The 27,603-nt window shown below is 41.1% G+C and overlaps 3 long non-coding RNA genes across 38 annotated transcripts in view; 1 reads left to right on the top strand and 2 right to left on the bottom strand.

Moving 5' to 3' along the window:
• Positions 1 to 27,603, bottom strand: part of LOC110393160 — a 267,894-nt gene that overhangs the window by 92,904 nt on the left and 147,387 nt on the right. The window lies entirely within an intron of this gene.
• On the top strand, positions 198 to 26,144 carry LOC110393161. 4 transcript variants are annotated; one of them, XR_002434859.1, is made up of 5 exons: positions 2,766 to 4,095; positions 22,644 to 22,804; positions 23,035 to 23,157; positions 24,595 to 24,803; positions 26,056 to 26,140. It is a non-coding gene; the product is annotated as an uncharacterized LOC110393161 (long non-coding RNA). The 4 variants fall into 4 exon arrangements; XR_002434860.1 differs by lacking the exon at positions 26,056 to 26,140 and having other exon boundaries at positions 2,774 to 4,095; positions 24,654 to 24,739; XR_002434858.1 differs by lacking the exon at positions 24,595 to 24,803 and having other exon boundaries at positions 2,775 to 4,095; positions 26,056 to 26,144.
• LOC110393163 lies at positions 12,862 to 24,600 on the bottom strand. The gene is made up of 2 exons (XR_002434862.1): positions 23,663 to 24,600; positions 12,862 to 14,606 (listed from the first exon to the last, which is right to left on the bottom strand). It is a non-coding gene; the product is annotated as an uncharacterized LOC110393163 (long non-coding RNA).

The raw sequence follows: 27,603 nt of genomic DNA, 5'->3' as shown, positions 1-27,603 counted from the left end.
GTAATGCAGTTTTTTCCTGTATACTCATTAGATTTGCATGTTGTCTTAGTATTTAAGATACTTTCAGCACTGGACATATGTTTACTAAAATCCAGATAATGATGCTATAATTATGAGACAGATAAACAGAACCATGCCAGAAAAAATTGGTTGTTTTTCTTAACTTATTTTTATTGAGCTTTTGAATTTTAAATATCTTTTTTTTTTAGCTGAGGAAAAAATGCAGGAGACAAATAATACTTCTTATAAAATATTATTCATAGATCAGTTTCCACTAAGTCACTTTTCCATTCACAAGCCTCATCCATTTTTTTCATGTTGATTTTGTAAAAGTGATTAAATAGCTTTAACAACAATAGAATTACAAGTGTTCTAAGGAAGCAAGAAGCTTTCGGTGGGATATAATATTGCTGTTTTTTTCTGAAGACAGTCAGTTACAATCAAGTGGCTACAAAGATGACAAGTACATTCACATCTTCCTGCAATTTTCAGATGTGCTGAATTTAAAAAGATTTAGGAAACTTAAGTATGTTGCTCAGGGTAGCTTCTAGTCCAATGGAGTTTTGACTACATAGTCCTGGCAATGATTTCCTCCAATATTTGCAATAGTGTTTATTTATTTGTTCTACTATTTCCATTCTGTATGTAACTTCCCTTGATTTTATCATTACTGCAATTAATTGTCCTAAATCTACAAGAGTATTGGAAGCAGAATTTAGCTTAGACAAATCAGACTTAATTTGCAAGATATTCACCGCAGCACAATCTCTGCTGAAATGTTTACAAGCTGCCTGTAGAGGAGAACTAAAAGCCAAGAGGGATCTCAGAAAGATGCCTGGGGAAAGAGCAAGTTTACCTAATTACATATGCCATGCCATAATTGCTTTCTTCTTTCTCTGGATTCAACAGTAGTGTTGAGAGCTGTAGTATTTTATTTCAACTCTGTTCACTACACTTCCCATTCAAAACAAAAAAGTGGGTTAAGCTACTATAAGGTGATAGGTGTCCAAAACCTGATATCAGCAGCCTAATGCAAAAGCCTTTGCAAGTCTAAAAAAACTTTGTCCTTTATTTCAGTGAGTTTTAGAGCTAAGATTTCTTTCCTCTGAGCATCTACCTGCAGTGCCCTAATACCTGCTCACTGCATCTGAATTTATGACATGATCCTCTGTGACTTCCAACTGCATAACCTACTGTATCAAAATCCAAGAGGAGGTGTAGATGTAACTTGAATTCAGTGAGCCCCCCACAACAAAACTTTTAGAAGCAGAACTCCTAGCTGCTCCCATATGAAATGAAACATCTTGCTGTTTATAGAAATATCTGAAAAAAGCCCAAAACTTTACATAAATCCTCTGCCAAAATGCACAAGAAGTGAAAAGCATGTCAATAAGAACAATAAAATAGAAATGTAAATAAAATGTAAATGGAAATATATTCTGGGATTAAAAAAATGGAAAAGGAGAGGAGGGCTAGACTGGGAGAACAGAATGTGTACAAGGTGGGCAGATACAATCTAGGTTACTCTTCGCTTTGTGGATGAACATTCCTGAGTAGCAAAGGAAGACAAAGAACAGCCTTAATAAGAGGGGGCACATGAAGGTCAAAAAACACATGGGTCTTAGAGACTCATTTACTGATTTAATCCAGAATTTTGAATTTAATAAAGCTTGAAAACAGAGATGCTGGAAGCTATTAAAAAAAGAATGCTGTGAAAGCCAATGTATGAAGCAACTTGAGATGTTCGTTGATGACACCATATGAGCAAAGAGACTTCCACCCAAGTAATGTGTTTCATTTTTACATCATTAGCCTGGATGGAATGAGGAGATGGTTGAGATCTGAACACTAATGATCCCCATAATCTGTAAGTAGAGAGATCTATAATTCTGATGAACCTTGGGAAATCATAAAGAAAATGGTATTTAGATAGCAATATCCTAAAGATCACAGAAATCTGGGGCTAAACAGTGGGGAAAAATGGAAGGAGCAAAGAAAGAAGTGGAAATCTAATGAATCAGATGCCAGAATTTGGTGCCTAAAGGCATTTGATTTCTCAGTAACTTAGGAAAGCAATAAGGTTCAGCGTAAATCCTATTGAAACTTAGATTATTGCTTTTGCCACTGAGCTCATGTGTCAGTAGGGCTTTCTGTCTGAATCAGGCTCTAATGTGAGACATTTTAATTGTGATTGCTGGGCCAGCAGTAAATAGTGAGCCTAATGGGCTGGTAATAAATACTTCAGCCAATGAATGGAGAGAACAGGCAGAGCAGTGGGGAACACTGAAGAAGACAAGAAGTGACAAAGTAATGAGTTACCTGTGATCAAGGAGGATGGTAGTTGCTGGTGGAAACAAGTGAAAGCATACCTCAAAAGAAGAGTTGATGACTTTCTGCTTTGAGGTGGTTATTTTTTAAAAATGTATCTCCACAGTCTGTTGGCCTTGTGATGGCCTGGTTTGACCTATCTCAGGATTGACTTTAGTTTAGTTTCAGTAAGTGAACACTGACGTAGTGGAGAACACAATCTGGTGCTCAAGAAAAACTCAAACTCCTCCCAAAAGTCAAAATATACTTTTCTCTCTCCTTTTTTTTTTTTTTTTTTTTCTTTTCTATCTTAGAAATGCTGATTCAGGAAAGGAAAGTTTCATAACAAGGTTATGCAAGTGAGTCCTATCTTATTTTAGACTTAGGTTCATGATTTTCATCTGTATCTCTTGCTTTGGATTCTTCCTGCCAAACAAGTCATTGGAATACATTTAGAATCCTGCAGAGTTTAAGATATATGCTCACTATATTCTGTAATAATCAAATAGTTAAAAATAATCTTCCCTTCTATTTCAGATACTAAAATTTCTGCTGAACTATGTAGAAATCAATGAAGTGAAGCAAAGAAGAAAATGTGTCTACACAGGTTCTTTCTTTAGAAAAGGAGAATATTTATTTTTTTCTCCATGGCCAAATACAGGCTTCTCCTTATTTCTTTCTAGAGCCATATATAGCAGGACTCACAAGAAAATTTACCTAAAGCAGGGAACACTGCAAAAACTATTGTTTTACAAAATGACAGAGGTCAAAGAGACCTCTGAAGGTTGCCTAATCCAACATCCTTGCTCAAAGCAGGGGTAACTAGAGCAGGTGGCTCCAGTCAAGTTCTGAGTATCTCTGAAGATGGAGACCCATCAATTTCTCTGAGCAACTTGTTCCAGTGTTCAACTACCTGTACAGTATGAAAGTTCTCTCATGATTAAATGAAATTTCTTGTATCTCAACTTGTGCCCCTTGCCTGCTGTCCTTTTATTAGGCACCACTGAGAAGAGTCTTGCTCTGTTGTCTTTGTCCATATCTCTTTCAGGCATTTAGACACATTGAAAAGATCCCCTCCAGGTCTTCTTGTCTAAATGAAGAGTCTCAGCTCTATCAGCCACTATTCATATGTTGGATGTTCTAGTATCTCAATCATCTTCACACTCCTTTGACAAACTCCAGTACATCCCTATCTCTCTTGCCCAGAACTGGACCCAGCACTCCAGGTGTCTGTCACTAAGGCCAAACAGAAGGAAGGATCAGCTCTATCAACCTGCTGTTGTTGTTCCGCCTGGTATAGCCCAGGAATCTGTTGATCTTTGCTACAACGGTGCATTGCTGGCTTCTGGTCAACTTGTCCTGGTCAAGAAGCTCTCTCCAATGTCACTTTCCAATGGATTTACTCTCAGCCTGTCCTGGTACACAGGATTATTCCTTTCCAGGGTATGGAAGTGGCATTTTCCTTTGCTGAGCTTCCTGAGGTTCCTTTCAATTCATTTCCTCATCCTGTTGAAAGGCCTCACATTTTGGCAAGGTACTCGTCTCTGGAGCAGACAACATTCTGCGCTGAAGCAGGGAATTGTCTCAGCTGGTTGAGGGGTAGCCCTGGAAGGGAGCAGCAGGGAGCAGCTGCCGGGTGCCATTGTCCTCTGCATGGCAACATCATTCTGACATCATGGGGGCGGAGCCAGGAGCAGCTGTGGGGTCACCTCCTGCGTGTATAAATCCTGCTACCAGGGAGAGCAGCGACCCAGGAGCGGCATGAACAGGACGGGCAAACAGGGCATGGTACGTCAGAAGAGCATAGTGCGGCAGTTTGCGTGGGCAGCTCGCGCAGGGTGGGTGAGCAGGGAGGGCGAGGAGGGAGCTTTTCCTGAGGCTTCAGGAGAAAAAGAGAATCTACCTCCTGTGGAAGAAGGGACGGGCAACTCGAGGAGAGTACAAAGAAGTTGTTAGGATGTGCATGGAGAAAATGAGAAGGGCAAAAGCCCAGCTTGAACTCAACTTGGCCGTTGGGGTAAAAGAGAACAAGAAACTATTTTACAAATATATCAACAGTAAGAGGAGGGCTAAGGAGAGTCTCCATCCATTACTGGATGCAGCAGGGAACGTGACTCCTGAGGATAAGGAAAAGGCTGAGGTTCTCAATGCCTTCTTTACATCTGTCTTTAAAAGTCAGCCCAGTTATCCTCGGGGTACTCTACCCCCTGACCTGTAAGTCTTGGATGGGGAGCAGAATAAAGCCCCCACAATTCAGGTGGAAACAATTAGTGAACTACTACATCACCTGGACTGCCACAAGTCCATGGGGCCAAATGGGATCCACCCAAGGTTGCTGAGGGAGCTAGCAGAGGTGATTGCCAAGATGCTTTCCATCATCTATCAGAATTCCTTGTCAACTGGGGAGGTCCCAGAGGTTTGGAGGCTTGCCAGTGTGACTCCCATCTATAAGAAGGGTTGTAAGGAGGATCCGGGGAATGACAGGCCTGCCAGCCTGATTTCAGTGCCAGGTAAGGTTATAGAGCAGATCATCTTGAGAGAGATCACAAGGTGTGTGTGGTACAGCCAGGGGATCAAGCCTATAGCCAGCATGGATTCAGGAAAGACAGGTCCTGCTTGACCAACCTGATCTCCTTCTATGATCAAGTGACCCATCTGGTAGATGAGGGAAAGGCTGTTGACATGGTCTACCTTGACTTCAGCAAAGCCTTTGATACAGTCTCCCACAGTATTTTCCTGAAGAAGCTGGTAGCCCATGTCTTGGACAGATACACTCTTTGCTGGGTAAAGAACTGGCTGGAGTGTCAGGCCCAGAGAGTGGTGGTAAATGGAATCTCATCCAGCTGGCGACCAGTCACAATTGGTGTTCTCTAGAGGTTGGTACCGGGGCCTGTCCTGTCAGTATCTTTATCGATGACCTGGATGAGGGCATTGAGTGCATCCTCATTAAGTTTGCAGATGATACCAATTTGGCATGAAGTGTCGATATGCCAGGGGATAGGAAGACCCTACAGAGTGATCTGGACAGGGTGGATAGCTGGGCTGAAGCAAACGGGATGAAGTTCAAGAGGAACTAGGGTCGGGTCCTGCACTTTGGCCACAACAATCCCAAGCAGTACTACAGGCTTGGGGCAGAGTGGCTGGAAGATTATGTAGAGGAAACGGACCTCAGGGTATTGGTTAATGCTTGGCTGAACATGAGCCAGCAGTGTGCCCAGGTGGCCAAGAAGGCCAATGGTATCCTGGCTTGTATCAGAAATAGTGTTGCCAGCAGGAGCAGGGAGGTGATCATCCCTCTGTACTCAGCCCTGGTGAGGCTGCATCTTGGGTACTGTGTTCAGCTTTGGGCGCCTCACACAGAAAGACACTGAGTCCCTGGAGTGTGTTCAGAGAAGGGCAGTGAAGCTGGTGAGGGGTCTGGAGCACAGGCCTTATGAGGAGAGGCTGAGGGAGCTGGGATAGTTCAGCCTGGAGAAGAGGAGGCTCAGGGATGACCTTATCACTCTCTACAACTACCTGAAGGAAAGATGTGGGGAGGTGGGGATTGGCCTCTTCTCCCATGTAACTAGTAATAGGACTAGAGGGAACGGCCTCAAGTTGCACCAGGGGAGATTCGGGTTGGACATAAGGAAGTACTTCTTCTCCGAGACAGTGGCAAGGCACTGGAACGGGCTGCCCAGGGAGGTGGTGGAGTCACTATTCCTGGAAGTGTTCAAGAAATGTTTAGATGTTGTACTGAGAGACATGGTTTAGTGGGGTTATTGGTGATAGGTGGATGGTTGGAGTGGATGATCTTGGAAGTCCTTTCCAACCTTGGTGATTCTGTGATTCTAAAATACAGACCATTCTATCTTAAACATATTTTTCTTACCGACTATGGAAAAGCCTCACCTCCAAAAAGCAACTAAATTTTAAAAAGACCTTCATATTTTTCAGAGTTGTCTTATCAGAGCTGCTGCTCACACACTATTAAAAAGCCTAGATTTGTACAGCAGCAGCATAAGAGGAAATAGCTTATATCATGCTATCCCAGCTTAATATCATTAGCTATCCCAGCTGATGAGCAAGGAACACCATACTTATCAGAAGTTTAATAGCAATCATAATCAATATACTAAATAAATCTATTGTAATTTGGGGGAAAAAAATCAACACATTTTTCTAGGGGCGAACTTAACAGCATGCATAAGCTGGGATGCACATCTGTATCACTCCTTTTCCTCTCATTACACTACACACCCTCCTGCCTGTGAACAAAGATCTCTGTAAGGTAAGAGTCACAACAGGTGGTAAACACTCCAACATTTAAGGGCTTGTTTAGATGGTAAATGGAACCAATCCAATTAAATCTGTTGTAAATCACACCCTTAACATTTCAGCAGTAGTTAGCATGAGACACAGATTTCAGAGCCATTTCAGTGCAACTTAATGTGATTTCTTTTATCAGCTTAATTTACAACGAAACAAGGGTCTACAAACAGATCACAATCAAAATATTGTGAATTAGAATGCAGATATTTCTTTTCATTTCAGTTACCACATAGAGTAAACCTAATACTTAATAAACACATGCATGCACATGCAGAACAATCACTGGTTCACTGCGAAGACAATTACAAATTACTCAGTGCTGCCAATTAGTGAACTAGCAGGAAAAAAATCTACAAAGAGAAGTAAAGCAGAATGCTTCACAAAATGCATACCATTTATTTTATGTGAGAGAAGTCATAACTAGTCTGTATAGTGTCTTATCAAGAGAAACAATGAGCATCAGGTTCTTCTACATTTTCCAATATGTAGCATTACACGTAACATATAGGAAGAAATTTCCATCACAGCATTTTGTTAGATGTTTAGCAAAGATTCTCAGAAAAGACCTGTGTCACTTTGAGATGCATTATCAGCAACTGACAAATTAGTGAGGTTTTATGCTAATATACTGACATGATTACTCAGGAATACTGCAAACAAGTTTCTGCAGGACTCGAAAACAAATCTGTGCTACTGTATACACAGCCCTCTTAAGGTTTCTATCAGCATTTCTGTGTTGTCTTGTTAACTCAGTGCAAACATGCAAAAGCAAGCAAATCTTTAGCCCTGCATATTCATCAGAAAGTTTTCAAATAACTTCATGTCCATACTCAACAGAAAATTTAGCCCCACTAAGCTCATTCAGTCAGGGAATGGAAACTGTGCCACACTCGATCAATAACAAACAGGCAGCGTGGCTTGAAATTCCAATATTGATCACCTCCACAAATGACAAGTAATTTACATGTCATTTAGCCGCGAAGAACTTTGAGGTAACTGCAGCCAACTGGGAGATGTTGCACAAAGAGACATATAGCGAGATTCAAACAAGCAATTGATTCAGCTTTGATGCATGCATGGCTAATGCAACATCTGGATTACTTTTCTATCAGCGAGCAGGACTGTTTCCCATGGAACAAGTACAGCCCGAGCAATGGCTTGGAGGATCTTTCTTTGTCAGGGAATCCTATGCACTGCCCTTAGTGGGGTACACCTAATAAATAAATAAATCTCTGAAACATTAACATCGCTGCCCTCCTCTTGGAAACCAGTTCTCAAGGCACAAAATACCTGGATGACTCTTGAAAATATCCTATCTTATATCTCCCAGCACTTAAACATAAATATCTGGGTGAGATTTTGCCACCCCATAATTAACTTGTACTGTTGGATGCTGGCTCAGCATCAAAACACGTTGGGAGGGATGTGATTACTCTCTGTAAATATACCAAGGAAGAAGAATAAGAGGAGAGGAAAAAGAATGTAAAGACAATGTTGGCACAGGAACAGGGAAGAGTCAGCCAGAAGTATGTTTAGATAGTAGGAGAAAAAAAAAAGAAAGAAAAAAAAAAAGGTCATGAGCTTCCAAAGAGATTCTGAGGCATATTTTGCATGAAAAGAGCGAGGGAAAACCCTTTCCTCATTTTTCACATGGAACTTCATCAGTTGATGCCAAGCATGATACAACGCAGTTACTTGGGACAGGAGGGGACAGCCTGGGAAGGTCCCTCTATTCCTGTCAAAGCTTATGTACATAGACAGATGTAGGTACAGATTTGTTGTATATAGAAAGGTGCGATTTGGGAGAGTAAGCAGTTACCTTTACAGGAGTAAATGTATTTCCTTGATGAAAAAAAACCAACTGAGAGTCACCAACATAAGCAACTGTGTTATAACATTGGCTGTTGCTTTTTCAAAACATTGGCATGTTGTTGTCATGCAGCTATTATGAAAAAATCACACTGTGAAGCAAGAAGCCTTCCTGCAAACCAGGATGGGAAGCATAGAATCAGCTGCAGTTTTTTCACTGCAGGGGTTTCTATACAGAAAAAAATCTGATCATCGGTTTTGCACACACTAAGAAAAATTCAGTTTGCAAACAATGAACATCCTTTGTGTTCAGCGTTGGCAAAGCAATTGATTCTAGTTTGAGATTGGACCTGTGCCACTGCAAAAGCAGTTCATCTTTTCTGCTCTGAAAAGTATTGTAATAAAGAGCTTCAACTGAGGGGATTTTTATCATGAGACTCGGGTTATGACTTCTTTCAATTTCTCTCACTTCACAAAACAAAATGTATGGAATCCATCATTCCAGTATATTGAGAAATAGAGTAACTCCAAGACACCGCAGAAAATGTTAGGACTTATATAACAAACAAATAACTTCTAATATGCTTCTACCTTCCTACTTTCTCCATCAAAATTCAGGAACACATTAGGAGGGTATTGCTTCCCACTGCATGAGTACAAATAGCGAGGTGAAATTTGACTGTCTTTAAAAAAGAAAACATCTTTCTGAACCAAAAGATTCAATGGAAATTTCTTCCAGCAAGTCTCAGTAGAATGGTACACATTTGGTGGAACAACACAGAAAACCCCATGTCATTATCAGACAAGGAACAGGGTCACATAAATGGAAAACATACTTAGTGTGCAAGAGAGCTTTTCTTTTGAACTCTTATGTGTTCAAGTGCTCACACTCTCTCTCAAAGGAGTAACCTTTTATGTCCAAGCAAGCAGGATGAGATCACTCGGAAAATCTGGCCTTTAAATGGCATCTTTGTGATAAAGAATAAGAAATTCCCTATAAAGATGGGGACCTTACTGCTGATTTTCGGAGCATAAAGGCTTCTTTTTTTTTCCCCCAACTGTATCAGCATGTCTAATAAAAAATTTCACTTCTCCCTGCGAACCTTGCATATCTCATATCCTCAGACCATCTTGACTAGAACAACCTCACTGCATTAAAAAAGACTGGCAGCCTTAAAACTTGACAGACGTTTCTTTTTAACACCTTTTTATACAAAAGCAATAACAGCAGGTAGTAAACCAACACTGCCACACAGCATGGTGTAGGAAGGAAATGCTATAAACCCTATCGCAATAATTTCAGTGAAAGACAAGGCCATCATTAGTGCCGTATTGATCAATCTCCCCCTCCCATCTCCACTGTTTGGAAGTTCATTCACATTATTATTACTGTTCCAGACAGTATTATTATAACAGACATACATTATACAATAAGAGGCTTTGGTATAATTGACATCTGAAGCACCAGGGAGCTTGAATGTTTGCTACTGGTTAGAATGTGGTCTCCAGAGGGAGACTTTCCTTCTCACAAAAGGAGCTATCAGACAGTCATTGCAAGTGTGTAAATCAAATCCTCAGTGACTGCTGTTTTTTCATTACTTGTCTGTGACCTGGAACAAAATCTTTGCAACACTGTATTGCTGATTATCCACTTCTGGAACCCAAAACAATGCACCACAACCATGAACCAATACCTACAAATGGGGTAAAGCAAATGACCTACCTGGGTTAAAACAACAGAAGCTTGTTTATTTTTTAGAGGATAATGAGAATAGAATCCCACTGTTAGGGCCCTAGATGCTGTGGAAAATCTCTGACTTCCATGCACAGCTGGGTGCAAGCCAGACATAGGAAGCACAGGTAGATTTAAAACATCCCACTCCTCAACCAAATTAAGCTTTTGCCAGAGATGGTTGTTAAAAGACCCACATGTTGCACATTAAATGCTATGTCAAAACAAAAGACAGCAATTTACATAGGGTTTCCTCTACAAGCAAGGAGTGCAGGGAGGAAGGCCTGGCAGCGGGACTGAATATCAGCCCCCACAGGAGGTTATGCACTGAATGTGGCGTGAGCAAAATCAGGTCACATTCTCATGTGTCCCAGATGACACATGAGAAAGACCAATTCTAATGCCTGTCCAGGGCCAGATCCCGATAGTGGCAATGATTTATAAGAGGGAATTGAGCCCACAGCACTCTCCTCTACATTTACCACATTGTGGGGAAATTCTGTTGAATACCTTCAAATCAGCAAGCATATTCCACCAAGTTCATACACTGTGCGAACAAGCTGGAGGAAGAAATCCACCCACACACCATTTGCATGGCTTCACAAGCCCAAAGGCCCCTCGATCGCTCATTTAAATAGTGACTCCTCACTCACAACAGGCTTCCTGGGTGACTATCAGCTTCCCACCCTGCCTGCACCAGCTAGATAGTGATGTGTGCCTTCATTCCCTGTTGCTATCATGGCTTCAAGGAAATGCCACAAGCTGGCACAGATCACAGCCACTTATTTTTAAGGTGGGACCTGAAACAGCTCTGCCAACACCAGAACTGAGAAGAACAGGAGAAGGAAAAAGAAGTCTGAGCAAACAGCAGCTGTGCTAGGGTAGCCCAGCCTGTAACTTTATGAAGGGTAGCTTTCCCTAGGATGCACAAGGGAATGTGTGGTCATTCACCCTCCTGCAGCCCCTCTCGACAATTCACACTCATGAGTGTGGCAGGAGGGAGATCACACTGCTGTACCCGCAGTATGCTTCCTTCTCTAAAAAGACAGCCTTCACCCTTCCCTCAACCAGGCACAAATGAAGCAACTCTGCAGCATGAACCAGCTCTCCCCCACATGTCAATCTGATTCAAAGCTTGATAACATACTCTGTCAACCACAGCAAGAAACAAAGGCCACTTTATCTAGAAACTGGCAGTCACCAGCTGCAACCTGCCAGGATATATGCAGGGGGAAAACCCAGGACTGTTATGTGAGGAGCAAGCCTCAGGACGGAGCAATGCCAGACACAGGCACATATGGGACAAGAGCAGTGGAGAGCAGCTCAGCAGAGAGAGACTTAGGGGTGCAGATGACAGCAGCTCAGCACAAGCCAGCAGTGTGCCCAGCAGCCAAGGGGCAAACCACATTTCAGAGTGCATTGAATACAGCTCAGACAGCTGGTCAAAAGAGGTGATTTTCCCACTCTATTTAGTGATGGTGCAACCTCACCTTGAATACTGAGCTCAGTCCTGGGCTCCACAATGTAAGAAGGGTGTTAGGGTCCTTGAAAGCTTCCAGAGGAAGGTCCAAAGCTGATAACAGGATTGATAGGCGTGTCCTGTGAGAAGAGGCTGAGGACACTTGGGTTGTGCAGGCTGGAGGAGGCCCAGAGGTGATCTCATTGCTCTCCGTGAGGAGGGGGAGCAGAGAGAGGTGTCAGGCTCTGCTCCTGGTCACTGATGGCAGGATGGGAATGGCACAGAGCTGCCAGGGGATGGTCAGACTGGGTAATGGGAAACATTTCTGTGCCATGAGGGTATTCAGACACTGGAGAAGGCTTCCTAGAGAGGTGATTGATGCCCTGTGCCTGTCAGCGTTCAAGGGGCATTGGAACAATGCCCTCATTAACGTACTTTTAACTTTTGGTTAGCCCTGAAGTGGTCAGGCAGTTGGACTTGATCTTTGAAGGTCCCTTCCAACAGAACTGTCCTATTCTGTTCTACACACAAGCAGCAGCGTCCTACCTAGCCCTGTGCTAAAGAAAAAGAGGAGAGATGACTAACAGAGTTCATTTAGGAGGAGATGAGAAACTGAAAGACCTGGCTGCCATAAGGAATGTGTTGGGGTCAGGCTTTGCCAATCACTACCTGACCCCTTGACACTGACAACAGTGGATGAGACAGGCACCCACCCAACCGAGGAGATTATCCAGTAGCCCCCACACATCAAGCTGAGAGTGCCAACATTTGCTTTCAATATAGGAAAGCCAAGCAAATAAGCCTTAACACTTAGTACTAAAACAATGCAATGGAAGTCATGGCCCTGAAATCTCAGTGGTGCCATCCTGCAATTATTTCAAGCAAGGCCCATCTTATTTGCCTGTTTTTGTATTCCACAAGGGGAGATGAATTTATCTGTTGCCTGCAATGTCAGCTTAAGAGGTCTGTTTAGGACACTGTCATAATTCTTGTCTTTCTTTTTTTGCTAATGGTTGCATGCCTTTGATTAAAACCTGCATGGTGCATTAAAGGCTAAAACAGATGATGAATGCCATGTAGTACTTTGTGTTAGATCAGAGTTGATTAGAATTTTTGACGATCCAGCAGCTAGAAGAGGAAACTGCCTAAGTAGTGAAAATACTCAGCTGTTACTGTTGTAGGAGGCAGTGGCTGTTGTTTGACATGAGATACAAAACAGTAACGAAATGGACAATGTACTCTCTTGGTCAATGAATGGCTTTATTATTACAAAAGAGTTCTGTAAAGAAAAGCTGGTGAATTAATCAGTCCAAATATTTGTAAGACTTCTTGCTTGTTTTCAAGTGGGCAGCCCTCCCCCACCAACACCAACACAGTTTCAGAGCTGGATGCCTGTTAGTTTATTTTTCATCCCTGCAAATATAACAGAGAAGCATTTTAAACAAATAAGCAAACAACAAAGCAGTGTAGCAGAAGTTAAAGATATCAGACCCACGTGCATATCACAGCAGCATCCAGACAGATACCTTTAGTAATCTCTGCCAGCACACCAGTTAATCAAAACACTATTGCTGCTCTGAGTGAAAAGATTTGGATGAACAGGACAGACAAGTTGCAGAGGAGGAAGTTGCATGATTAAGCAGTGGTGGCAGAAAACTGGCAGCATGAGCAGACCAAACTTGCTGCAGAGTAAGGTTCACTTTCTAAGGTGAGCCAAAATTTGTTAGGAGGGTGCACAGAAAAAGCTCGTTGAAGGGAAATGGAAGGAAAGAGTTGGAGATGATGACTATAGAGAGATGGAAGAGAGGGAGGAAAAACCAAATTGTTTCTATGGTGCTGTCTCCAAACAAAAAGTGTGGATTTCATGTTCTTTTTGATGGCCTGATAACTTAAAGAACATCAGGACTTTTCTTATATGTAGCTTTTAGAGATACCTCCCTCCATTAAACAATTTTTTTAAAAATGCAAATCCTCAGTAACTTTAATGGGACTTTTTTTAGAAAAAAAAAGAAAAAGAAAAAAAAGCAGTCGCAGATATTTTGAAAGACTGGGCACAAGTTTCTAGCTTTCTATTTGTAAAACAGCTGCTAAATATGATCAATGGTCTTTCTAGTGCAACTTGCTTTACTAACCATCTCAACCTTTCCAGTTCAGCAGCACGCTGATATTACAACAGTTTCTTTTGCAGTTAATGCCCTGCATATACACTTCTAATCTAGATTGTGGCATTCAATGAATGGCTAAAGTACAGAGCTGAAGAGAATTTAAATCACTATATTTCCACTACAGCTTTAGAGCAGTGTCAGCTTCAGGAACACATCATATTGAAGAAGTATCCATACCTTCAGGCCAGGTATTCTATTGTCCAAGTGTTATATGTAGAATCATATGTATGTAAATTTGGAATAAGCCACTAAAACAACTCCTAGATTAAAGAAAGAAAGATTGGATAGAAAGTACACTCGGAGAAGTACAGAAGTAGTAGGGTGAAGCCTCAAAGGCCACAGAAAATATAAAACTTCTAGTGGTATCGCATAAAAAGACACCACCACAGCTGCAAGAAAGCTGTAGCTTGTTCTTGATCCAGGTTTCCTCAGGATATGGGTTCCAGAGATCTGAATCCTCCAGGACAAACTTCCTGCTCACCACATGAACGGATGTAAGTCCTTTCTCATGCAAGCTTTTGCTTCCATCCCAGATAGAGGATGTTGACCCGGCAGCAGTGCTTCTCTCTTATGTGTACTTCATCCTTTACTAATCTTAGATCCTTACTTGGATGATTCTCTCCAAGGCAAGACATTTTTCTTGTGCATCCCATCAAGACTTTGGTGCCCAAGGCAGAAGGAAGTCATCACAAGGCTTACTTATCTTAAGTAATAATTCATCACTTTGCAGGACATCCAGTCATGTCTAGGTCGGTGTTAGCCAGGAAATCTCCAGTCAAAGTGTACTATCACTGCTATCCAGCCACTCTCTTCCTGAAGTAGACTGTAATCAGAGAAAAAACACAGCTGCATTTCTAGCTTCAAAGCAGAACTAGTGTTATCTTCCAAACATATATTCTTTCCCAGTTTCTGCTACCCACAACTTCGTTGCAGCAGATTACGTGTTTAAGATGCATAAGTGGAAGGGAAGTCCTTTTAGAAGGAAAAAAAAGTGCACAGAACTGCAAAGTACATCACAGACATCAGTGATGGCTTCAAACAAAACTAGTATGACAAGCCAAAGGAGTAACTAAATAATCTCATCTGTTACGGAGATAATTGGTTCTGATTCCCAAAAACTGTATCAAATTTTGTGTGTATTTGCACTGTGCTGTGATTAAGTGTTCTTTCCTCTTAATGTTTGAAAGGGAACATACTCCAAAGGCACACTATCTAGATTACATGCACCCATATAAGTTTTGCAGTCTTGGGAGCATCCCACTTTGATCTCAGAAGCTGATTGTTGGAGCCCCCACAGAGCAAAAAAATAGCACAGGAGGGTCTTCTCATTGATATACACATAAGGAAAACTCATGAGATTTCTGTGAAATTGCTTTGGTTTAGAATTTTTTCTCAAGTGTTTCATTTCAACTATAAATAGAAAATAGAATCTCATGACAAAGATGTAGTTGACATAGTGTGCAATTTATCATCTGTGAGCACATTTCAGAGTACTTGTCTCAAAGCTGACATGCTGTGTGGACTGTGGAATATGACTATTTTAATATATTCCATGACAAATGCAAGCAAAAGTAGCTGGGGTGCAAACAATCCACAAAGAAAATTCTCCATTGGCTCTCCTGATCTGACTCCTTTGTGACAGCAGATAACCTTGTGAAGTCAAAACTGTTCCAGCATAAATGGAAAAAGCAATGCTTCTCTGGCTTACTTCCTACCGTGCTTTTGTTGTAACTTGTTAAGACCCATTCCTGGTCACAAACTGTTAAATATATTCAACTACTTCCCCACCTATAAAAATACCACAGACGTGCAAATAATTATTAGCATATATGTAGACAGCTACTGAAGTAAACAAACTAACATAAATAAAAATGAAAGGACTAGATTCCAAGGCTGCCACTCCCCTTCACAGTGTTTTTCTTCTGGGAACAATTTCCAGCAAGAACGAAACAGAATGCTTTACAGTGGGTTGCTTATGCTAAAAACATTCATATTCTTCCATATCTCAAACAGCAGGTCCACGGGTATAAATCCAAGTTTTACTCTACTAGAACCAGCATAACTCAAAGAGAAGCTGACCTCATCTGCTAAAACCCAATATAACATGTCAAGGACTGTCAGTAATTTAGGGCTACAGCACTTGGGAGGTGAAGTGCCCAACCTTGGGGAGCAGGTCACTTATGTAAATGGGGGCTATTATAGGAAAAGGTGCTCACTTCAGCGCTGGCATTTTGGCCTTTGTGACCACATTGTACTAAACATAGTCAGGTTTTCACAAATAATTTCCTTTCTTGTATGTGCTCTATGAAGCTTCCCGTGTGCTGCAAGGACAAATTCATTACTTTACCACAGATTAATGTTCAGGCAGTTTAAAGGCTCTCACTTCCACACTGAGCCACTTCCCCATGAGGAGCGACTAAGGGAACTGGGGCTGTTTAGTCTGGGGAAGAGGAGGCTGAAGGGAGACCTCATTGCTCTTTTCAAATACCTGAAAGGTGATTGCAGTGAGAGCAGGGCTGGTCTCTTCTCACTGGTGACAGGTGACAGGGCAAGTAGAAATGGCCTCAAGTTGCACCAGGGGAAGTTTAGGTTGGATATCAGGAAAAACTTATTTACAGAAAGGGTTGTTTATCACTGGAACAGGCTCCCCAGGGATATGGTTGAGTCACCATCCCTGAATGCATTTAAAAATCTGGATGTGGTGCTCAGAGATGTGATTTAGTGGTGGGTTGTACGAGTTAGAGTAGTATGGTTAGGTTGCAGTTGGACTTGATGATCTTGAAGGTCTTTTTCAACCTGAGCAGTTCTATGATGCTATGATTCTGTGATACCCAGCTTTCTGAAATGAGGCTGGCTCCAGCAGATATCTCTGGATTTGCACAGGGATAACTGATAGCAGACGTTGGCCCAATGGTTTTGGTTTAGAACTTCCATAATAAATGAAAGCAACAGCAGACAAAAGTTCATATAAAATAAGGCCCTGTCCAATATTTGCCCATTTTCCTCTGCTTCCTCTAGTACCTTCTTCTCTTAATCAAACCGCACATACTCCTGCAACTGTAAACAGCAGTAGCCTTATACTCCAGTGGAAGAGCCGCCAGGGGGCAGTGGAACACCCTCGACTGTGTCGCATCTTGCAGCTGGAGCTTCTTGGTCCCCGGTGCAGGAGATGAAAAACTGCTGTCGTTCATCTTCCAGAAACACACTCAGCACCTGCCGTGAGGTGGCCTCAATACATTTTAAGATCTAGTCTGTGCTCCTGCTCAGCCTTACAAGAAGAGGCTCCGACTGCAATTTCTCTCCTTAAGCTGGTCAAACCTTGCAAAGGTAACAGTTGCCACAGTTGTAATGGACAAAAAAATATTGGTGACCTCAAAGCCTAAGCCACTGGAGAAACTTTGCCCAAGACTGCCAACAAGCAGTCGGCCCCATTCGCATTCCTACTCTTGTATCTCTGTGCAGCTCAGACAAGAGAGAGATCCAAGTTCAGACTGAGCCACCCAGGACATGGCTTGTTCAGATGCATCTGATGTCATTCAGTAGGAAATGATGAAGTTCTTTAGGCACATGATATAATATAATTTGATAGTTTTCACTCCTCTGACGTGGTTTTCAACTCTTCCACATCAATTATGAGCAAATGGTGATTTTGAAGTCCAGTCAGAGGCTAAGAATTGGCTATACTTTCTTCCAGTGTTTGCAGATTTTTCACAGAAATGTACGTTATATACCTGTGGTTTCACAGCACCTTCCAACATTTTATAACTTTGAAGAGTGACATATGGTCATTGATTAACCACAGATAAAAACTGAATCTTGCATTTGTGGGTGATTAAGGCATGTGAAATAGGAGCTTATTTTCTAACGACACCATTTAATCATCATTTTGGGTACCAGAAACTTCTAACGGGGATTTTAAGCAGCAGCTACAAGATTTGGGTGCCCTAGGTGAATTGTGTTTGGCCTAATCCAGAAACTAGCTGCTTCCATTTGTATTATGAGAGTGCTCTGAGTCAGCTGCCTATGATGTCAGTCCATATGTTCAGAGGATTTGGGGGTAGAATATGCATATACATAGCCTGATAGAAGAACATATGTTCTACACATGTATATATGACCTGTGAGTAGGCGGCTTATAGCTTTCTAACTCTGCTGGTGTCAGCACTGTATTACACTATAACAAGCTTAAAACACTCCTGCAGCATCCAGGTATTGTTAAAATCTTCCTGGTTTTCCTTGCCACTAATCTGGAATCTGATCTTGAGAAGGTGTTGAAGTCCATGGAAGTCAAGGTGATTTCACAACTACACCAAATCACCATCTTAGTCACATTAAAAATATTTTATTAATACAAAGGCAAGGAATGAAGGCAAACATCAACCAGAAGTAATTAGAGTTTTAAAAAGCCAGTGTACTGTCTACTAGACAGTATCAACCAGAGTGCTTTTGTCTTCCAGGCATGAGTCAGAAGGTTAGATTAACTTTCAGCACTACTATAATGGTATTTATGATTGATATCTTGAAGACTGCCACTATGGTATAGTTTGCATGCTTACCAGTAAAGGAGCTCAACTCCAACAGGTACAAAAACAGAGCTCAAAAAACTCTGAGAGTGCTTTGGTCTTATTAGAGAGGCTAGGATAAGACTTCTGTAAAAAGCAAGGAAGTAGTCGGGATGTCTAAAAGATCAAGAGATTTAAGAAGTAGGGTCGGAGGGGAAGGAGAAAAAAACTGGGACTGGGATTTGGAACAAGTTTCTGTAAATGTTGCTTTAACTATTAATTGAGAAGTAAACATCATATTAAATTCTTATGGAATATGTGCATGAAAGCAGTAGCACAAGTCAGATCTGCCCCATGTGGATGTTGTTTATGAAGCAGCCTCCTTGGAAATGTTCCTCAGACTTTTGACAAATGAACTTTCTGTAGGTTGTACGTTTGAACACGGAATGCCTATTGTTTCCATCTGCCTTTGGCTTGTACAGTTCCTTGGGGGCTTACTACAGAGACAGACATTTAGTGGAAAGAAGGGTTTACTGAGTGGCAGAAGCACATTCTAGGAGAATGCACTAAGAGGAGAAAAAAATACCACAAAACACCAACCGGTGGTTTCCACAGAAATGAAACCATCGCAGAAGAAAAATGCTCTTAAAAAAACACATACATTTTTCATGGAGTGGGCCTAAAGCACTTATTTATATTTCATCTCTGTATGACATGGTTTCGCTCATCTAATTCCATTTAGAACATTACAATTTTTGTTTCAAATGTCTCTGTGCTGAAATGTATTCTCTAAAGTGCCCTGGAGCTGCTGGTATTGTGAATGTTATCTAAATGACTCATTCGAATTTTTAAGGACAGCATAGAAATATTTTATTCTGTTTTTCAATTATTTTTATTTTAAAGTTTTTAGTTTGGGTTGCAAAGAAGAAAGATGTAGACCAACAGATAGCATTTGTATGAAATCACACAATTGCTGCTGTTTTCTGCTTTATGGGATGGAGTCAAACATGTGCAAGTGCCATGTTTTCTCTTGATACGCATACAGCGAATCTTGATTGCTTACAGCATTCCTGCAAAGGCCATTTCATGAAAAATACAAACCTCTCTCTCTTTGATTAGGAAACAAAAGACAATTATCAGACACTACTTCTTAGATGATGTCTGTTTCTATTCTGCAGCTATACATTATTCTATAAATAAGAGAGCTTCAAGTTTGCATTTCATGCACGCATTGTCTTTGCACACCTACATATACCTGGATGGTGAAATCCTAGCTCCAGTGAAACTGAAATTTTCTTAAAATGCTAGTTAAACCACAGCGCTGTACATACAAACATTCACAAGTACTTGTCTGATATATAGCAGGCCAGGTTCTGGACCCCTGAGCTAGGACAGGCTTTGTTGTTCAGCTGAAGTACACAGGCTTAAGGGCTAACTTGTATGCTTTTGTAAAACAGGATTTAAATGCTCGGGAATAACTCACTGACTTCACTGACATTGAAAAGTCATTGTAGAAATGATACTCCCATAGCAGTGATACACAGCAAGACATTAATTCATTTGCTACCTGGATACTTTAACTGCAAAAAGAATACTCTAAATGAGTTATCTTTTTTTTTCCCCACACTAGTTGTTTCTGTACACAGCCAGAAAGTGAATCAAAGAGAACATCCTCCCAGACAGCACAGATTCCTTTCTGAGATCAGCCTATGGAATTGTATGTTTTTACATATGGAAACATACAATCTGAAGGGTATTTCTGTTTGAGCACTACAATTACTCTAAAGAAAGCTGAACTTGTGCTCAGTAGAGACGGAGTTTCTCTTAGACTGCCAAGACAAGCCCTCTGAAGGACTCGGGCCATTTTTCAGATCAGAAGATCATCCTTTTCTAAATAACCACCCCAGCCTTAACAATCAGACAGTGTATACGTATATAATTTCGTAAAAATTATGGCCAGAAAGGATATCAGATGCACCTACTGTGTGTTCACAGATCATTAAATTGAAGCAAAATATCCTAGTTGATGCCCAAAGACTTTAGTGAGGGCAAAGCACTCCCATGCTTAGGAAACTATCTGCCACAGACACAGAATTGGCAAGACTAGAGGAAGCCCTGCAATGGCAAAGAATTAATCATGTGAGATGTACACAAATGATCCTAGCAGATGAACCACACCTCATGCTATATGAGGTGAAAGATCCACAGAGCCTGCCAACTTGATCCAGGGAAAATTCCCTCCTAGCCCTACTAAGGCAATATTTAATCACTCTCTATACCACCTACAAAGAGATCTCCTGCTGTGGCCACTCTGATGCTGCAGAGGAAAGCAATTAAGAACAACAAAAAGAAGCGCATCCAGAATTCTTTGCTGATTGGGCAAGGAAGGAGATGAAAAGAAACATGCCCTGGTCTTCCTCAGACAACTCATTGAAAATCTGAGCCACAGCATCCACATCTGTTATTTGTCTTCACGTGGAGTCACTGCCAATAGGTTTCTCAGTGCAATAGTCTTCTCCCTAAACAAGAGGGAAGAGCAAGGCCGGCTACACAGGGCCACAGGCTCATCAAGAGGTCACAGCTCTCTACCTCTACCTTAGAGGTGCAACTCTGATGTTCAGTAGACCTTGCAGCCAGAAAACAGCTTCATCTTTCAAGACTGAATCAGGTGCCTTCTGTCAGCCAGATGCACAGGCCTCAGCTGCCAGGTATCTCCTTCAGGTGGCCTCTCAGCCAGCTCCTGAATTAACTGAATGCTTTGAATTCCTTAAGCCCCTCATCTCAACGCTTGTTTTCCAGTCTGTAACTTGTTATAGTCCACCTTGGGCAGATCAGGACACACTACTCTAGGGGGAAACTTTAAAATAGTGTTAAGTGTTCCTATTTTCACAGATCATGTAAAGTTTCCAAAATGTCATCTACTCCATTCTGTGTTCAAATACATACTAGCTAGAGATTGGCTGTATTGAAATACGCTCTTCTGTTGCCATGGAAAGATTAAACTAGGTAACTGCTTTTTACCTGATCTGTTATTTACCTCCTTTCTAATTTTTGCATCAGACTTGACCAGCAAATGTTACACATCGCTGATGAGATCACTGATCAAGGTTTGTCTTTTCCTCCCTCCCAATGTGTTCAATAAATATACAGCAAAAATACCTGAAAGATCCTGAATCAATTACAGACAGAGAAGGCATGCTGATGAAAACTGTCACAATTGGAAGCAGAGAAAGATTATTGAATGAGTATTCTAGGCAGTAAGTTATAAAATTGGAGAATTTTTCTTTGCTCATACAGAAAAAAAAAAAAAAACAGCAAAGGAGAGATTTTGCTCAAGGGATGTCAACTGTACTGCTGATTGAGGTGGAAAATCTGTGAAGGAGCCCCTTGTTAGAACTGTTGGCAGGGTATCATCCAGTGCTGTACATGCTCCCTCTGCACCAGGCAGGGATTTTTCATTTCATACATGATTCAATACTTGCTGTAACCCTTCCAAAAGTCAGATTACATTGTCATACACTCCCATTACCATAAAGACCTTCACTTCATGAAGGAAGTGGCTGTTCTGGAAGATGAGGATAGGGAGCAGATGCTGCCAGTGGCCTTTTTGCATTGAGGCACTCACCGAGGCCTGCCCAGGGAAGCAGTGTTTCTACCACAACTCAGTTGCATCTGCCCAGCTCTCAGCACCTGTCTTCCACATGGGGCTTTGTACCTGGGTGTTCTGCATCATTCTAACCTCTTTATCCACTGCCAACCTATTCCATGCCTATTCTACTACTTATTAGTTTCCAGCCAAACTAAACACAGGAGTTGCTTCCAACGCGTAATAACTTTCTAATACCTAAGGAAAGTTCAACAATGTGTCTTAAACTCTTGACTGTAACTCTGCTACGTAATTGAACATACATTTTTTTAGATGCAATTTTGCTGATTCTTCCTCTGACGCTTCTATATCCAGTATTATTTGAAAGTCTGTACAACAAAGTATTAGAGCTCTACATCAGCCCATACAAAATAGTAATTGAACTGAATTAAGCTCATGCCTAATGTACGCAGTTAAATCTGCAAACCATTCACTGTCCACATTCATAATAGACAAGAGTAAGGCTCACTTAGGTTAACAGAAATGTGAAAATGAAATTTTGAAGTGTAGCTTTTGTATTTATTGTTAACACTAAAAGAAACATCTATCTGGACTTGTTATATAAGCTCAGCACTACAGTACAGAATCCCCTGCAAGTATAAGCTAGTTATTTTGCTTCCTGAAATCTAACCATTATGATGACAGCATTAAATTATCAATTTCATCTTTCTTCCTCCAAAAATGTCCTATTCACCTTTTCTTTCTCTTTCAGAACTGCTTCCTTTCCAAACTTTGAAAAGCTGTGGAAAAGTCTATGGAAGCAATGTTGGGAGCCCAGGATACCCAGCAACCAGGCAATGCCCAGGGATGCTGGCTCTCCTATGTTCCTGTTCTTCATCTATGTAGTGATTAAAACAGTACTTTAGTGGTCAGGTAGGCCAGCACATCAGTATTTCAAATTGCCTTTCTAGAGTATGAAAACTGAATAAATAGAAATCAGATTAAGATTTCTAATTTTCCATACCTTCTATGTTTCTGCACATTGCATCTACCTGAATCTGCCCAATAATTACCTTTCAAGGTCAAAAGAAAAAAAAAAAAAGCAAAACTTAATTTGATCATTGTTTTATGTTAATGTTGTTTTCATGTTTGATCTTATCCAGGTAGAAGAGTATTGGCCAGCTCCAAATAGAGGCAGAAATGACCAAGGAGGCTGCATGAACATTATATATGTTTTTTAGAATACGAACAAGGAAAGGCTGATGGGGAGAAGGACAGTTAGCAATGTAAGCTGTGTAGCTTGTTAAATACATACATCCTACTCAAAAAAAATGTAGATATTTAACTAAGTAACTGTTAGTAATGAAGCAAAATAATGAGGCAATATGTGACAATATGCATCAATATATCAACATTTATAAAAATGTAAGTTAATTATAAACATTTTGAGAAAAGTTGCATAATTTTACACACTGCTGGTATTCACTTATGGCCCACAGGTAAATATTAAAAACTTTGGACAGTAGTACCAAAAATCACTTTATAGCTGATATATTAACTTGATGTGCAGTCCTTGCAATCCAACTTGGATACACAGACAATGAAATATTGCATTTGAAGTGTAGTTTTAATAGCAAATCATAAACAGGCTGACAGAGGTATGTCACTGAAACCTAAAGAGCAAAAGAGACAAGTAAAAAAAGGAAAATTGTATCAGTCTAAGCCTTGGCAGCCTAACTACTACAAACTCTTGGGTCTTTATCTTAACCCTGGGAAAATGGGTTGACTCACCTCACAAAAACTCCAATGATCTGTCAAGTTCAGGGTGACAGTTATCGTCTAGGACAACCAGGTCACAGCCAGAACTGAAGGGAGAACAGTATTAAACACCAATGCCAGTGGCTTAAGGTGGTATAATACTAAGCTAGTCAGAGCTCTTTCGAAAACTCAAATCATTTGAAGGGCTAAACACCTTCTGCTCTACTACTTCAGTCAGATTTTGATGGCAACTTTGCCTGAAAAGTATGCCAGGATTTGGACCTCTCTAAACTTATTTATGCCCTCATTTATACTTTCAGGATAAAAATATTTTCTTCTCTTAATGTTATCAATCACAGTCAACAAAAAAAAGGAAAAAAAAATCTTTCTGAATATTCACAGATATAGAACAGCAATTGTTTTCATGGGCTTTTAATGAGACTCAGTTTTAGAAAGACTTGACTGTGAGACAGTAAAATTTCCACAAGGTGCTCAGAAGCACTAACTGCACTCGAAAAACAGCCAACTTCTGTCTGATACACTGCTCACCCTCCGACTGTTGTGGCAATTTGTTTCAGGTATTTTCTGTTGGAAATCATTTCCATTAACAGCAGCTAAGAGGAGCAGTGGTGTCATTCAGTTTGTCCAAATCTCATGTAGGGTACTGTTCATACACCACGTTCATTGATTAGAAAGATCTTAGGAAATTAAAAAAAAACAAACAAACAAACAAAAAAAACCCACTTACATGCAGAAACAGAATTTCTGGAGACAAAAGTTAAATCAGCAAAGAGCAAACCTTCGTGTACCGCCTTGGGGAGATGTGTTTTAATCTCTTTTCAATCCCACTTATTTTATATACTGTTTGACAACTTACTAAAAAAAACAGTCTTAAAGCCACAGACATAATCAGAAACTTCAAGAGCTGAGAGTTGATAGTATGCTGCACTTACTGTTTTGATGAGTTTACACTCCATGAAGAGGAAGGAAACATCCCCTTGCACAACATATGGCATCACTACAGGAGATAGCAACAAGAAACGACCTTCAAGGGACCATCTGCCAGTTCTGCTCCAATCACACCTCCTCCTTGCCCACAACATGACCCCTATACCAAGGAGACCAGCAAAGGATGCACATGGGAAACATCCTAAACAGTTAAAACTCATGCTAGGTTTGTATCATTTACTCCACTTTTGTTATAGTCTTTCCCATCAAATGCCAAGAGCATTTAACCTTTAACACTGTTGTTCAGGAGAATCTGAACACACCACTGAAACCTTGGCCCAGAGGTGGTTGTCCGTTCCTCCCCACTTCCACATCTTCAAATATCGTTTCAGAGAATAATAAAGGAAGGAAACTGCTAAGACAAAACTTGATCTTTATGGCAGATGGTACCACGGGATAAATGGCTGTTGATCTGCTGTAAATAATTCATCATTGTCAAGTGTGGTGCCCCAGTCATCTCAACAGAAGTATATGATAGCAAGAAAAATGTAACATTTGTCACAGAAGTACCACATCATGGGGCTTTCTTTTTAATCCAAGTCAGGCACAGCGACATAATGTACAGTCAAGCAAGACTTTTAAGATACTTTAAGAACAATTTCCCTTGAACTCTGCTTCCAACTTCTGATTTTGGAGTCATCTGGGAACAACTAGGGAAAAAAGCAGAAGTGGAAGACATTTCTGAATACTGCCCTTATGATGTAGCTGCATTTCCCTTTCCCAGCTATGAACAATCCAGTGCTCCAAGGCTATATTGCTCCTAAGTCACAGGGAAAGCCAACCAAACAAGGAATGGTACAAGTCAAACTGCATAGAGATCACAAGCTGGCTAATCTGGAAGGATGGTTTGTATCATCCACTAGTCTCCTGCCAGAAAAGGTTCCTTAACCTGCTTTAGGTGCTATAGTTTGGCAGCATTGAATATACCCTTCAGGGGGTAGGGGGGTCACCTTCCTCTACAATCAGCTTGAAAGTTTGGCAATTCAGCTCAAGATAAAGCTGTATTTGTTTTCAGTCTCCTGGGACTCTGGCTGTTATTACTTGCATGCTCCTAGCTACTATGAGAAAGGCTGCCTTAATATCCATAACAGATGAGGAACAGGATCAGCCCCAAAGCCTCTCCATCACTACCTGAAGCAGCCCCAAGCAGACACTTTACCCTGAACAACAGAGGCACAGATAAGCCGCCGATGTTGTTCCTACCTGCAGAAACAGCAGGTAGTCCTGAAATGTGGGGTTCAATATTGCATTTGTTAAGATACAAAATGCTTCTGAAATTTTGTGAGAGGAGGTGAGCATAGTCTTCCCTCCTACGTTTGTTTTTGGTTTTTTTTTGTTTGTTTGTTTGGTTTTTTTTGGTTTTTTTTTTGCTTCTTGTCACTTCTCTCTCATTTCTGCTGATTTTACCCACATTACAGCTGTGGCTAAATAAATGACATGTTATGGCCTAGCATCATGTGACAGATCATCCTACATCAGCCCTGAAAAACAGAGAGGCTGTCAGCCGTCTGGATCTCCTCATATTCACTGTCAGCATTAGTGCATTTGAGCCGCATGTCACAGTCATCTGAACAAGATGAATACAGCACTGTGAACATCAGCTTGGGAACCAAGTCAATCAAACATGTGACCACAGCCACACAGAAGTATTTGTGCTGAGAAACTGCCACAGAGAAAGGGTTTCCAGTGCCCTGCTATGTACTGCCACTGGTAGATTTTAATTAAAGTATCTGCTCAAGCCAGTTTAAAAAACAAAGAGGATTTTTGTGGTGAGGCTTTTCATGCAGAAGCTTGTAAAGAAAATCTCAGCGGCCCTTGGGTTCAACCTCAGCAACTTCAACAAGGACCAAAATTGTCAGGGCCTAGTCTTGCAGTTCCTAATCTCACTGAGGTAATCTCACTGACAGGCTCCCACAGGGAAGCAAGGAGATCAATTCTCCTGTGCTGCCAACATAAGCCTCTGTCAAAGGTGGGTCAGACGAGACAAATACTGTTTCTTTTCCCCCTCTGTGTAGTAATCTAGCAAGAAGATGAAACTAGAGGGACCAAAGCGGAAGCTGTTGTTGGGACAACATGGCTGTGAACTGCCTCCTGTCCTGCCCCTCCCCAAGGCTCCTTGGCTGAGCATCCCTGCCAAACCCACTGAGGGCTATGCACTCTTTGTCAGAGCACCCTGAAATAAAGAGGCATTTCCCACGTACTAAGAAGCTGCACGGTGAAAAAGTGTAGGGCATTAAAAGAGAAAACAAACATTTATCTTGTTCCCAATGACACTGCATTTCATCTAACATTTTCATAGTTTTTCCTCTTTTACATCTTGAGTCTCAAAAATTTTCCTCTCAAACTATGTGCAGATCCTTATGTGCATCTGCTGTAAAATGTCTGTGTTTTGTTGCCTGCTAGAGGTTTGTCTTGGAGCTGCAATCACCACACAAACAAGCAGGAACACATTAACCCACTCTGAAATTCATTTCAACATCAACGAACCAAAGCAGTGGTCTGGGAAAACAACAGAAATGCCTTCAGCAATGCAGTGATAAAAGGCAGCATTCACCCAGCTGAAGTGGCATTTATGGGCAATTTTTTGAGCACTACCCTAAAATGAAAAATGTGCAGGACATTAAAAAGAGCATCATAAAAACATCCAAAAATGCCAAAATAACAGTGACCATGTAGCAGTCAGAGAACAGTCTTATTCAAAGAGACTAGAACTTCAGCTCAGATAAAAGATGACTGTTTTGGCTGTGTGTGGAGGTTCTCCAACCAGAAGAGCCATTTGAACAACCAGAGGAAGTCTGGACTCTCTCTGGCAGCTGTCACAAATGTTAAATCACTTTCTGGGGCGACAGGATCTCTGTTGTGTTGTCATGGTACCTACGGTGCAGAAGTAGAAGAATAGGAACTTTTGTTATCGGTTAAGGAAACATTTGCTGTCTTTATCTTCCTGAGAATGAAATTGTGAAGGA

Source organism: Numida meleagris, chromosome 2 (assembly GCF_002078875.1).
Source record: "Numida meleagris isolate 19003 breed g44 Domestic line chromosome 2, NumMel1.0, whole genome shotgun sequence".
Taxonomy (NCBI): domain Eukaryota; kingdom Metazoa; phylum Chordata; class Aves; order Galliformes; family Numididae; genus Numida; species Numida meleagris.
The sequence above is the reverse complement of the archived record's forward strand: the minus strand, read 5'-3'. Positions and strand labels throughout refer to the sequence as shown.